This window comes from Phoca vitulina, unplaced genomic scaffold (genome assembly GCF_004348235.1).
Source record: "Phoca vitulina isolate PV1807 unplaced genomic scaffold, GSC_HSeal_1.0 scaffold12, whole genome shotgun sequence".
In the NCBI taxonomy this organism is placed as follows: domain Eukaryota; kingdom Metazoa; phylum Chordata; class Mammalia; order Carnivora; family Phocidae; genus Phoca; species Phoca vitulina.
In genome coordinates, this window is record NW_022589715.1 from 27,120,263 (window position 1) to 27,129,887 (window position 9,625).

The following is a 9,625-nucleotide window of genomic DNA, read 5'->3' on the forward strand; positions in this document are numbered from 1 at the left end:
CGGAATCTGGGATCTGCCCTTTTATGACACTGACTGCCCAGGCCCCACCCTGCTCCTGTTACCTCGTCCCTGGCTGCCTCAGTTTCCCTGGAGGTTGCCTCTGTCCTTTCTTTTGTTTTCCCTGGACCCCAGACCCAAATATTTTCTCCAAAGCAGGCACCTCTGGGCCTACATTTCCCGAGCAGATACAACCTTCTAGCAAACTTTATCTTGCTACCTCTTGTATCCATCCTGAGCTTCTCTCTACCCAAGTCTACTCAACTTGTGATGGCTTGATTGCTCCTACTTCTTCCTAAAATTCATTCCAGGCCCATAGGCAGCCAGGATCCCAGTTCACCCTCTCTTGATAGGCAGCTGAATCTTTTACAAAGCTAATTTTTACAACTGATCTTTTCTTAAAGCAAGGGTTTTTATCTAGGCCCATGATTTGTGGATTGTTCTAAAATGACCTCCTGAAATTGCATGTAAAGCTTTATTTGTGGATGAGGTTTGTTTCTCCCCATGGAGAAGAGCCATACCTATCATCAAAATTTTTCAAGGGTCTTATCTTAAAAAGTTTAAGAACCACTGCCTCCAAGATCCTCTTTTCCCTACAGAAAATAGATATTTTTCTTTTTTAATTTATTTTCTGGTCTCCTACTTAACTTCACTTGGGAAAACTTCAGAAGGGGAGAATAGTAAGGAAGAATGATTTTAGGTGGCAAAACCATTTTGGGGAAGTAGATATAGTATGGGTTCACCCACTTCACAGATTTGGAAATAAGACCCAGAGACATAAAGTGAATGCCTGATCTAGGGTCATACAGCAAATTAGTGACAGCGTAGGGACCTGTCCAATTTGCTGCTGGCCCCAGGCCCTTTGCAGAGGCCTCCCATCCTCCTTCCAGGCTCTGTATTACCCCAGGTGGGAATTTCCCTTCTCTTTCACCCAGGGCCTATACCAGACCAACAATGGCTCATCTTCTTGCAGATTCCTGGGCCAAAGTCACTCATTCCTGAAAGATAATCTTTTCAAAAATCTCAAATCTAGGGCCTTGAGCTTTAGAAAAACAAACCAAAGAATGCAGAAGGCCAGCCATCCCTGGAGTAGCAGCCTGGAGCCCCTCATGTGTGACTTCTCTGGGCCTCATTGTGGTTCCTCTTGGTCTTTCTTCCTTCTTTTCTTTTTCTTTCTCTCTTTCTTTCTTTCTTTCTTTTTTTCTTTCTTTCTTTATTCTTCTTTCTTTTTCCTTTTTTTAAAAGATTTTATTTATTTATTTGAGAGAGAGAGGAGAAGGAGAAGGAGGAGAGGAGAGGAAACAGAAAGAGAAGAGAGGAGAGTGAGTTTTGGGGAAAGCATGAAATCGGGACCTGGACACCCTCATGATACACAGATGATAACTATAACCTTGCACTGTTGTCATGTGCATTTGCTTGAAAAGGAACTGTTAGAGGAATAGAAAATTAAATCTATTCAAAGCAACCTCAACCCCCTTATCCTCTAGAATATTCTTTTGTATTGTTATTGTACACCTAACTTTGCCTTTTAATCTTGAACTTTTCAGAAGATGATACGGAGTATTGGGAAAAGTACCAAACCAAAAGTCCAAGGTTTTAGTCTCAGCCCCAACTTCCACAGTCGGCACTTGGACAGTAAGAACCAATTTTATCAGTATCTACTAACTTTTCATCAACCAACTGATGGTGGGGGAGTCCTTTTGGAAATATATTTATTTTATCTTGGGGCGGAGCAGGTAAGAGGAGTTAATCTGCTGACACTCTGTGCGAGTGCATGCACTTATATATGTCATGCTTGCTTTTTGTGATCTATCGCAAGCAGTAGCTGGAGCAAGAGACTAGCTGAGGTCAAAATGCTGTGCAAGACTGAATTAACTGACTGCTCTTATTACTAAATTCTTTATTCAAGTAAAAGCCTCAAACAGCCTGATCATTTTTCCTTTCCAAATAACAAGTGACCAGCATTTGGATCACTTGCCTTCATGAATATGTCCGAAGAATATTACACCTAAGTCAAGATTTTGGTACAATTGTATCGATCTGGCTAACTTTCAGGAATGTACCAATCAGCAGTCTGATTGTGGCAGGATCTTGGAAGATCTGATTTATGAGATGACAGAACCAAGCCTATTGACCTCTCAGAGCGTCTTTTGGGCTCTAAGAGTTGTAACTTTGGCAAAGTTGTCATTTTTGAGAAAAGAGGGAAGCGGCCTTGGTCTTGGGCAGTGGGGCAGGCCTGGGAGGGACTGGGGAGTCTGCGTGCTCACATGTAATGAAAGGAAACTGGGAGACAAAGGGAGGGGGCAAGACACTCATTCTTGGTTCCCTTACAACATCCTCACTATGCTATAATGAGTCAGTATCTCATTACCAGAGATCAACAGTCCAATTACTTAGGAGAGACTTCCCTCAAAAAATGTTGGGTTCCCAGAAAAATGTTGCAAGGTGCAATTTTTCATCATAACACATGTACATGATGTAATTTGTGTACATACTCAGGCATGATCTGTACACTTTGCCACATATATGTTATTCACATGCAGTGTTTCCCACGTTTTCCCAAAGCTGCCTTCTGTTATCCCCTTTTGGTGGTCAAGTTCAGGCTGAGTGGGTGATGCCTTAATTCATTACTACCTTTTATGTATGAGAGAAGGGGTGTGGTAACCAGCCTTCCAGATGGCCCCAACAATCTTTACTTCTCGGTATTCATGCCTTTGTATGGTCCCTCCCACACTGAATAAGGCTGACCTGTGCCTGACCAATGCCATGTTGTGGAAATAATGGTTGGGACTTTGTAGGCTAGTTCATAAAAGCCACTGTGACTTATGCCTTATGCTCTCACTGATCACTGACTCTGGGGGCAGTCAGCTGCTATGTTGTGAGGACATTCAAGCAGCGTTATGGAGAGGTCTATGTGGCAAGAAACTGAGGCTGCCTGTCAACAGCCATCTTGTGAGGGCACCATCTTGGAAGCGGATCTGTCAGCCCCAGTCAAGCCCTCAGAGGACTGCAGCCCCTACCAACATCTTGACTGAAACCTGATAAGAGATCCTGAGCCAGAATCACAGAGCTAAGCCCTCTTGGATCCCTGACCCTCAAAAATTGTGTAATGTAATAAATGTTTATTGTGTTTACATTTGGGATAATCTATTACGCAGTTAGTGAGAGCCAGTGTTTGTTTATTGAGGTGAAATTCATATAACATAAAATTATCCAATTTGAAGTGAAGAATTCACTGGCAGTTAGTACTTTGCAGAGTTGCACAACTACCACTTCTAGCTGGTTCCAAAATATTTTCATCACTCGAAAGGAAACCCACACCCATTAAGCAGTTACTCCCCACCTTCCCTCCCCTCAGCCCCTGGCAACTACCAATCTGCTTTCTGTCTCTACAGATTTACTTATTCTGCATATTTCAAATGGATGAAATCATACAGTATGTATCCTTTTGTGTCTGGATTCTTCCACAGAGCATAATGTTTTCAAGTTTCATCCATGTTGTAATATCTACCAGCACTTCATTCCTTTCATGACTGGATAATAATACTCCATCGTATGGATATAACACATTTTGTTTACCTACTCATTTATTGATACTCATTTTGGCTGTTTCTACCTTTTGGTTGCTGTGAATCTGTGTGTCCATGACCTTGAGTCCTTGTTTTCAATTCTTTCGGGTGTACACCTGGGCAAGGAATTGCAGGGTCATATGGTCATTTTCTGTCTAACTTTTTGAGGAGCCATCAGACTGTTTTCCACAGCAGCTGAACCATTTTACATTCCCACCAACAAAGCATGAGGGTTCCACTTTCTCCTTATCCTCGCAGACACTTGTGATTTTGTGATTTTTTTATTATAGCCATCCCAGAGGCTACGAGGTGCTATCTCCTTGTGGTTTTTGTTTGCATTTCCCTAAGAAAGGAATATTATTCAAAATGTCAGCTATCAAAGTATGAATTTGGGCCTTAGGAGGAATGCCACATTGAGGTGAACTCATGAACTCATTAATCCACTCGCTCCTTGAACAAACACTCCTGTGCATCTTCTATAGAATAGGCCCCAGGTGCTGCAGAGATCTCAGAGGTCAGTAAGACGAGGTCTTTGCCCCCAGAGAGCTTGCAGGCCACTGGAGAAATGAGATGTTTAACTTTGCATGAATTTCGAATTTCTTCTGACTGTGAGCGGTTTTGAAGGAGACGTGAGGAAGTGTTGGCAGACTTAACCTCACACAGATACAGGACTCGGGGGGCGGGGAGGGGGTGGAAAGCCAGGAGCCAAGATTCTCAAAGTTCATGAGACGACATTGCCAAATTCACACTTTTGTCCAGGGGCAGAGCTTTCCAGGCCGAATGAATGAGCACGTGCTTGTGGCACCCCACCCCAGATCTCCCCCACCCCTTGGCATGTTCAGGTGCACCAGGGCTGGACTTGGCTTTCCCTGTGCTAGAAGACAGCTCAGTTGACAATACACCTGCTTAGCTTTAGAGTTGGGCTGTCAGTGGGAGAGAGAGTTGTCTTTTTCGCTCATCAGCTCCCAGTTCTAAACCCTGAGCTTAGGCTTTGGATCAGGCTTCATTCAACTGACACCTGCCATCAACACAGTCTTACACAAAGAATGGCCCCCTCCTATTCTGATGCTGCCATATTCCTGTTCATTCCTTTAGCTTAGACAGATTAGGAATTGTAAGGTGTGCTTACACTGAACTTAAACTTGGTATTTGACTGGCTTACACTGATCACTACCAGGCCTCCATTTGTCCCCTCTCCCCCTGGCTGGAGTCTATAGGCCCCATACAGCTTGCCTATATATTTTACGACATAATCTGCTTCTGCTTGCTGGGTTTCCTTTTCTTGCCTTTCAAAATGATTCATTTCATCTTAACAAACACATTTGAACTGCCTACAATGGGCAAGGCACTATGATCATACTGAGGAGTCAGAAATTAATTAAGTCCAACATGGTCTCTGGCTTCACAGAGTTGACACGCTAAAATGGGATATAGCATTGAACACATTCATCCATTTGTTCCATTGGTTATTTATCCGACAAATATTTATTCTTACTGGGTAGTAGGCAGCATTCTAGGTGTAGGGAACACAGTGGTGAGCCAAATAGAATGGTCTTTGATAACAAGGAACTCGGTTATGGAGGAGATAGGAACTTAGTGCATAAACATGTCCATCATCTGCCCCTCCCTGTGTCTTCACTTCCTCCCTTACTCAGCTTAAATTCTGTGGCCAGGTATTATAATCACTACCTTAAATACGCCCTCAATTCCCTTGTTTCAATGAACCTCTCGATTAACCACATCTTTGCCTACTCCATTGAGTAGGACAAAACTGGAGAAAAACACATAGCCACGCGGAGTGTTCTATCTTTAAAAGCTTGTTCACTGACCAGTAGTGTGCCCTTAAAACTGACAAGTGATTGTACTGTATTTCTTCAGTCCAGTCATACCCTCTCTTCCCTAGGCAGCTACTGCATGCCCTGTTTCTCTCCCTAACCGTCCAGCATCTCTTCTCCATCCTCACTCTCTGACGATGATCCTGTGTGGTTGGTGGTACTTAGCTCCATTCCTCATCTTCCAAGATCTTTCCTGGATTGCAGGAGGCAGGACGATTCAAAACTACATTTCCCAGACCCTCTTGCTAGCTGCTTTATCATTAGGTTCTGCCAAGAGGAGGCGTTGACCCTAGGTTGGAAGGCAGGAGATGGGGAGATGTCATTCTGGTTTTGGCTCCTGCAAACCTGCTGCTTACAGGTGCAGGCTCCAACAATCAGCATTTCTGGCGCCGATGAGAGGGTGGCTCCTGCTCAACCTTAGCAGTGGCTTTACTAGCCAATCAGCAGTCCCCTCACAGGTACCACTTCTCCCATTGACATCTTCAGCTTTTCCAAGTCCTTGCATTACATTTCTCTGCTTGAGGATGTTTCCTGTTTTCCAGACTGGACACTGACTAATAAACCTTGCTCCTTCTTCATTAAGAACATGGGAGCGATCTGGAAAGGACTTCCCTATGTTCCCACCACCATGGCTGCTCGTCCACCACCGTGTGTGTGTGTGTGTGTGTGTGTGTGTGTGTGTGTTTGTGTGGGTGCTCTGACTTCTTTCCTATTTCTAAGGACTGACTCTGCACAGTCCCACCTAAGGCCGATCTCTGCTTCTGATCTAGGTCCCATATCTTCCCTCTCATCAATTTCTCTGCCATGCGTCATCCATTGTTGCTTCTCTTCTCTATTATTCCCATAAGCAGAAATACATGCTGCCATGTCTCCCACATTCAAAGGAAATAAAACAATGGCAGAAATAAAACAAAAAGGAAATTCCTCTCCTGACAGCACTTCTCCCTCCAGATACCATTCCTTTTCTCTCCTTCCATTTAGAGCAAAATTCCTTGAAAGAGAGGTCTACAATGTCTCTTCCCTACTTCCCTTGAGCCCATTCCCATGAGGCTTAGCCCCAAATACTCTGTGAAAATGCCCTTAACAAAGCTAATGACTTCCACAACCACTAAATGCAAAGGTTAATTCTTAGCTCTTCTCTTCTTTGACAAAGCAGCAGCATCGGACACCTGGAGCCCCTCTCTTCCCTCAGGGGGCCTCCAGGACACCGCTGTTCCCACCATTCTGGCCATCTCTTCTCTGTCTCATTTCCCCAACCTCAAAGTGTGGATGTGTCCTGGACCTTAGTCTTTGGACTTTTCCTTTTTTTCTGTCTACATTTAACTCATTTAGCCATTTCATCCACTGTGTTATGGCTTTAAATAGAGTCTATATGCTGACAACTCCCAAGTGTCTACATCCAGCCCATCTTTCTTTTGACCTGCAGCCTCTTTTGTCTAATTCTCCCCCTGATCTCTAGTCACTGAAAGATCAACATGTTCCTGTTGTTCCGTCCCTGACCAGCCTGTAGCCCACAGCCTTTCCTGTTCATCTCAGTAAATGGAAGTGCCCTCTACTCACTAAAGTCAATGCCACTGGAGTCTTCTTGATTCCTCTTTCCCACCCCTATCCAATCTATCAGGAAACCTTTTCACCTCTACCTTAAAAATATACACAGGGTTACATAAATTCAACTCTATTACTACTACTCTTGTTTAATCCACCCCCATCTGTCACCAGAATATTTTGAAAGCCTCCTAACAGGTGTCTGCCCGAGTGCCCCCCTGTTAAATCCTAAGGCAGATCATGTTACTCTGCTGATCAAAACCCAGCCATAGCTTCCTGTCTCATTCAGTGTAAAAGTCACATGAGTTATGGGGACCTACCAAGCCCTACAGGGTCAGACCTCCATTACCTCTCTGCCTTCCCATCCCACGACTCTTCTCACTCCTCTGCTCCAGCCACTCTGGCTTCTTTGTTGCTCTTTGCTCAGGGCCTTTGCACGTTCTGTTCCATTTCCCCCAGGGATCCTTGTTTTGCTCCCTTATCTTTTAGGATCAAAATGTAAGCTCAGTTAGGCCTTCCCTGGGCACCCTCTTTAAAACCGCAAACTTGGGCCACCTGGGTGGCTCAATTGTTAAGTGTCTGCCTTTGGCTCAGGTCATGATCCCAGGGTCCTGGGATCGAGTCCCACATTGGGCTCCCTGCTCAGTGGGAAGCCTGCTTCTCCCTCTCCCACTCCCCCTGCTTGTGTTCCTTCTCTTGCTTTGTCTTTCTCTGTCAAATAAATAAATAAAATCTTTAAAAAAAATTAAAAAATAAAACCACAAACTCCACCCCCAGCACCCTCCATCCTCTTTTTCTGCTTTCTTTTTCTCTGTCACACTGATTACACCCTAACATACTATGTAGTTTACCTATGTAATCAGACCTGCTTCTTCTACTAGGATGTAAGGTCTGTGAAGGTAGGGACTTTTCTGCAGTTTACTGCTTTATCTACAGTTCATAACACAGTGCATAGCACCTACGAGGTCCTCAATAAATGACTGTGAATCATTAGCATAAGTGCCCTCAAGCAAAAGAAAAGAGTGTCAAGAGAGAATCACAATGAGAAACCAATCTAGATGCAGGGGGAATGGTAGGGAGGAGTCTAGCCTCTTGGAGAAGTGGCTTTTGGGCTAAGACCTTCCAGAAGCATGAGCATGGCCAGTTAGGAGTGTGGGTTGGGGGTGGGGGAAGTAGCCTGTTCAACTATTTTTGTTTGCCAGGGACTAAGAGGTTTCCTCAGCAGTAAAAGGCAAGTGCCAGGCAAACCAGGACATGTTGGTCGCTCTAGAGGAGAAGGAAGAGTGTCCTGAGCACAAGCTGGGACAAGTGGAAATGCCTGCTGGGAAGGCCCCAGGGTCCAGGCTGGGCAGGCATTGTAGGCTGGGCCAGCACATGGTTTCTATTGTCTGTGTAATGGGAAGCCACCAGAGGGTCTTTTAAAAAATCCTTTCTAGCTCTTCTGGGAGAATGAGCTGGAAGGCCAGTAAAAGTGCAATGTGGAGGCTTGTTATCTTCTGGTAATAAGGGTTATGAAAAGGGGTCTGGGTTTTATGAACTTCAAATCAGAGTCAGTCTAGGCCCTTGCGGGGCGGCGGGTAGGGTGGGTGGGGTGGGGAGGCGGCAGGCTTACGTTATTGTTACCTTGTCTCTTGGGGTTGGACAGAGTGCGCAGACTGGGACCTACCTAATTTCAGTTAATATAGGCACTTACTGTGAATTACTAAGTGGGTGAGATCGGAGTGGTTTCTTGATAAAGAGAGAGCCTGTCAAGGGGGATTTCTGAGCCATTTTCTACATCAAATCAATAGAGGTGTTAATCCTCAATCTAGATAACAGAATAATTCAATTGCAGACTTTGGCTTTAAACCCCACTGCAGATTAACCAACTGTCAAGGACCTCAGCCGCCAACGGACAGGCCTGGATGATGAAGAATGCCAGACTCTTATGGCAAGACAGTGGACGTTGCAGGCCTGACTCCCCGCTGTGGGCGCAGGGGCAGTGCCTTGAACTCCTGGATGGCCCCGGGGACCTTACCGCCTTCTGTGGTCATTGTACACCTGGGGCTGGAAGAAACCCACTCTGCGCCCGACTGTGGGCGAAATCTCCTGGTCTGGACTCTTTCAGACATAAGCTGTGATCGAGGAAGAGAGACTGGCAGACAGAAAAGCATCATCCACATAGTTTTGTCCTTTTAAAAATAAATTTTTAAACAGGATGAGAACATTAATAAGCTTCTTGAAAATAAAGTTGACCCTAACACTCTCACAAAGTTTGATTATTCTTGTGTAATCCCTCCTGGTATTTTCCTATGGGAATTTATCTATTAACATAATCTCTAAAAAAAAATGTCTGCCCTCATCAAGATAAAAAGCTTCTGCACAGCAAAGGAAACAGTCAACAAAACCAAAAGACAGCCGACAGAATGGGAGAAGATATTTGCAAATGACATATCAGATAAAGGGCTAGTATCCAAAATCTACAAAGAACTTATCAAACTCAACACCCAAAGAACAAATGATCCAATCAAAAATGGGCAGAAGACATGAACAGACATTTCTGGAAAGAAGACATCCAAATGGCCAACAGACACATGAAAAAGTGTTCAACATCACTCGGCATCAGGGAAATCCAAATCAAAACCTCAATAAGATACCACTTCACGCCAGTCAGAATGGCTAAAATTAACAAGTCAGGAA